This window comes from Rhamphochromis sp. 'chilingali', assembly GCF_963969265.1.
Source record: "Rhamphochromis sp. 'chilingali' genome assembly, chromosome: 10".
NCBI classification, from domain to species: domain Eukaryota; kingdom Metazoa; phylum Chordata; class Actinopteri; order Cichliformes; family Cichlidae; genus Rhamphochromis; species Rhamphochromis sp. 'chilingali'.
In genome coordinates this window covers 13744501-13749531 of record NC_137937.1, presented here as the reverse complement: position 1 = coordinate 13749531, position 5031 = coordinate 13744501, and positions in this window count along the sequence as shown.

Sequence of the window (5031 nt, the reverse complement as noted above, 5' to 3'; positions counted from 1 at the left end):
TGGTGTCTGAGTCAGACTGGAGCTCTCTGCCCTTTACCAATCCAGCCACGGGCCCATCCATCTGGCCCATCAAGACTCACTCTCATTTCATCAGTCCATAAAACCTTAGAAAAACCAGTCTTGAGATATTTCTTGGCCCAGTCTTGACGTTTCAGCTTGTGTGTCTTGTTCAGTGGTGGTCGTCTTTCAGCCTTTCTTACCTTGGCCATGTCTCTGAGTATTGCACACCTTGTGCTTTTGGGCACTCCAGTGATGTTGCAGCTCTGAAATATGGCCAAACTGGTGGCAAGTGGCATCTTGGCAGCTGCACGCTTGACTTTTCTCAGTTCATGGGCAGTTATTTTGTGCCTTGGTTTTTCCACGCGCTTCTTGCGACCCTGTTGACTATTTTGAATGAAACGCTTGATTGTTCGATGATCACGCTTCAGAAGCTTTGCAATTTTGAGACTGCTGCATCCCTCTGCAAGATATCTCACTATTTTTGACTATTTATGGCACCAAAACCAATGCCACTTTCAGCCTGTCAAGTCCTTCTTTTGACCCATTTTGCCAAAGGAAAGGACGTTGCCTAATAATTATGCACACCTGATATAGGGTGTTGATGTCATTAGACCACACCCCTTCTCATTACAGAGATGCACATCACCTAATATGCTTAATTGGTAGTAGGCTTTCGAGCCTATACAGCTTGGAGTAAGACAACATGCATGAAGAGGATGATGTGGACAAAATACTCATTTGCCTAATAATTCTGCACTCCCTGTACTTTTGATTGTCACAGTGTTATTTGGGCAGCTGCCTGCCTAATATAACATAACATCACCACACTATTTTACATTAAATGAGGAAATGTATCTTTGTTTCCTCAGCTAAGACTGCTTGGCTGCTGTAGCTTGTGTTTATGTTGAGAGTGACATCTGATTTAAAAGCAAGAAGCAAAAGCCACTGAGCACCATCAGGCAGCACAGAGGCAATGCTACAAATTTAAGGAACGAAGGTCAATTCTTTGTGTGTGTACATGCACAGAGCACATGTGCACACGGTTGTGCAGATTAACTCACAGATGTATATGACAACTCACGTTTGTGGCATTGACATTGTTTTCCAATCTTAAATGTAATACATACATTTCCGTCATTGGCCATAATTCTTGCAAGGAAGGGACTCAAAGGTCACAAGTTATTAAATCAAATTAATTAAACACACCCTTAAAAGAAGTTCACTATTCACTCCTTAACACATTGAAAATAGTGACATCAAGGGAAAAACATGCAGTGCAGCACTATCAGATGCCAGTGACGGTTGGGCTCAGTGATGAATCAGGTGAGCTGGATTCATGGCTGAATCAAGACATAGGTTCCCCTGCTGTGGTCAGTGAGGGAAAAACAGTGGCGAAAAAAAAAACGACGTTTCAAATGTGAAGTTCATATTAATACAGGTTTTGTTTCTAGGCAATTGTGCAGATGCAGGCTCTGGGCGGAGCCAGGAGTTTAACAGATTTAACATAATAACTACACTGATTTCATTTCCTAACACAGGATGACAAGACTGGGGCAACGATACTCGAGAGGAGAATTTCTGATACTTTCTGAGATATGATGTCACTAACCTTTTCTTTTAATTTCTAGCTCCAGGTGAATTGACACATGGGAGTGTGTCAAAAAGGGGGAAGATGAGTTTTAATATCAAACAATGGTTTTATGAATATTCTATGACTTTATTTGTGTGTTTAATAATTTAGGTATGGTAAAACTTAAGCTTGTAATGACCCAAAAGTTCCCAGACTTTTTTAGAGAACCAGTGAGAAGTTTAAAGCATGATTTGCATGTTTAAGCATTAATGATTGAAATAAACGGAATAGCGTTTAGAGCAGGGGTATTAAACTAAAATTTGAGGAGGTCCAGTTGGAGAAAATCTTCTCAAGCAGAGGTCCGGGACATCATAATGTCTAACTTACGTTATGATTGTGATAGAGAAGCAACCTTTTTTTTTTTTTTTTTTTTTTTTATTTATATCTGAACGTATGAACAATAGATTGTCAAATCAATGAAAATACAAGTTAAAACATTTCAACAAAATTTATTGTTAACACTGAAACACACAGTAGGCCTACATTAGAAATAGGGCTGCTGTTTAAAATGAATTAGAGAAAATAAATAAAATGGCTAAATTGTGCATCTTAAAACAAAGTGATTAATTTCAGAAAAAAAAAGTTTCCCTTTTTCTTTACATTTTACATCTCGACTAAACAGTCTCAATACATTTTCAACAGATAACATCAAAACATTTTAACAATTTTACAGTTTCTCTTTCTTTCCCCCTTATATTCCACGTCCCAACTTTCTGTTGTTCAGTGAGAGAACTGAGCTTTAGTTCGCTCTACTAGGATTTTAAATCTGGGCTGGAATGGTGTCAGGGCCATTCTCATACACATGTGTAGGTGCTCATTGGTGATCCTGGAACGATATTTAGTTTTTATTATGTTCATTGTGGAGAAAGCTGCCTCACAGCTGTATGTGGAGCCAAACATGGTCAAGATGTACAGGGCTACTTTCCTCAGATTTGGGAAAGCTGTCTCAGAGACCAATTGGGGCCAGAAAGTGGCAGGTTCAGTTCTTCCAAACTGCTCTTTCAGGGCCACATCTGCTTGGAGATCAATTAGTTGCATTTGAAGAGGCCCAGCATTTGCCCACTTGAAGTGCTGTGTGACTTCCTTTGAGAACCCTCTGACATCAGTGATGGCAAATGGGTTCTTTATGAACATGGTGAGCTGCTGTCCAAAGCTGAAGCTATCAAAACGTTTGCTGAAGTTTTCAATCAGCTTATCAACAAAGTCAACAAAAGAGGACACATCTCTCTGTCCCTGAGCCTGTTCCTTCACTGTTGGGAAGTGTGCATAGTCTCCTTGCAGGTCTTCTTTGAACACTTCAAGTTTCCTCTGAAAGCAGCGGACAGCTGTCATCAGTTCACAAATTGAATTGTCCTTGCCCTGCAGCTTCAAATTCAGTTCATTCAGGTGTGAAGTGATATCAACCAAAAAGGCCACAATATCCATGTTTTTCCCATCATTTAAAAAGAGAGAAAAGTTTGTTGCTTTTTGACTTTCCAGCTCTTCCAAGAAAGCTGCTACTTCACTTCTGATGGCCCAAAATCGCTCCAATGCCCTGCCTTTGCTAAGCCATCTCACATTGTTGTGAAGCAGAAGATCATCAGCGTGTGCATCAACTTCTCTGAGAAATTCCCTGAGCATGCGATGCTGACAAGAAGAAGATGCCCTGAGAAAATTAATCATTTTCATCATTGTTTTCATCACCTCAGCATACTCGTCTGACAGGGTGGAGCATAACACTGACTGATGAATAATGCAATGATAAGAGATTAGCTCGGGATTGTCCTCTTTCATTCTTGCTACAGCTCCTTTCTTTCTCCCCATCATAGCAGGGGCTCCATCTGTGGTTATTGAAACCACTTGGTTTGGCTCTATTCCTCGCTTTGTTAACATTTCCTTAATGGCCAGGTAAATATCCTCTCCTCTTGTAGTGCTGTGAAGGGAAGTTACACCTAGCAGGTCTTCACAGAACTCTTTCTTATCATTGTTGAAGAACCTTACATAAACTAACAGCTGAGCATTGTCAGACACATCAGTGGACTCATCTACAGCCAAGCCTACACATGGTGTCTTATGAATAGCTTCTTCCAGCTGGGATAGCACATCCTGAGCTAATAATTCACTTCTCTTTGTGGCTGTTGATGCTGACATAGGTATTTGCTTTATTTTGTCATGAAGCTCTTCTTTTTGTTTACCCTCAAGTAATGTTTCTGCTACTGCACTCATGCACTCTTTGACAACACCTGCAAAGGGCTTTTTGTGTTGACCTAAAATCCAAGCAACTCTGAGGGAACATTCATGAGCACGTTGTTGGGCGGTGAAAGAACTGGTTAAGATCCTTGTGGACTGATCATATTGGGCTCTGAGACTGCTAATTTTCTGGGACCTGAGTTCAGACTTGGGTGGGTATGATTGTTCAAAAGCTTTGTGCTTTGTCTCATAGTGGCGTTTGACATTGCCACTTTTAATCAGTGCCACGGTTTCTGAACATATGAGACACACTGGTTTGCTGCTTGCGGCCGGAAGAATGAACATATATGCGTCAGTCCATTCAGTCTTGAAAGTTCTATTTTCGGTGTCTACTTTTCTCTTTTTTGAAAGCGCCATAGTTGTTTTACCTCTTGTGACTCCCGCTCACGTCTTGTCTCACTGTATCGTTAATCGTCTCGCTTGTCATTCACCTCTCACCATGTCTTTCCTCTGTCTGTGTCTGCACTCAGCGTTGCGATCGCCTTGAATGCGCAGATGTGATTGGCTAAGTAGTGTCACGTGGGTGGCGTAACTCGCACACAATTGGTTAGTATGTTCCCTGGTCTAATACAGCATGTTCCCTGGTCTAATACAATGTAAGGTTACTGCTTAAAATTGAATCGCCCCGTCAAAATTAAATATAATTTAATATTTTGTTAACTATAGGTCCGGGTCCATATAGGATGGCGACTGGGTCCGGACTCGGACCCCGGTCCGCCTGTTAGTGACCCCTGCTATAGATTTATCCTCTAGGATTAAGGAGTGTAAAAATTCAAAAGGTCCAACCTATAAAACTTAAAAACCATCAGCAGCATCTCTGCCTACACTTTTTGCTTTGTCTCATAAATCTCTTCTGAAAACACATATTTGGCCTTTTGGAACAGTAACTTTAATAAACATGCTATATATGAAAAAGCTGAGATTGTTATTGAAACTGTCAAAGTACGGCAACACTGAAGGGAAATCGTGTTTTAAACAGCAGATAACTTGATAACTTAAACATTAAGGAACACTACCTATACGTAGATGTGCCCAGCCTAATTTTTGAGGATTTTGTTTTACCTAATTTAAATGTTTCTTCAAAAACAAAAAAACCCCCAAAACTGTAACTGTAACAATATTAGCCGACTTATAAGAGATTAACACAGTAAATAATGAAATAAGTTGGATTT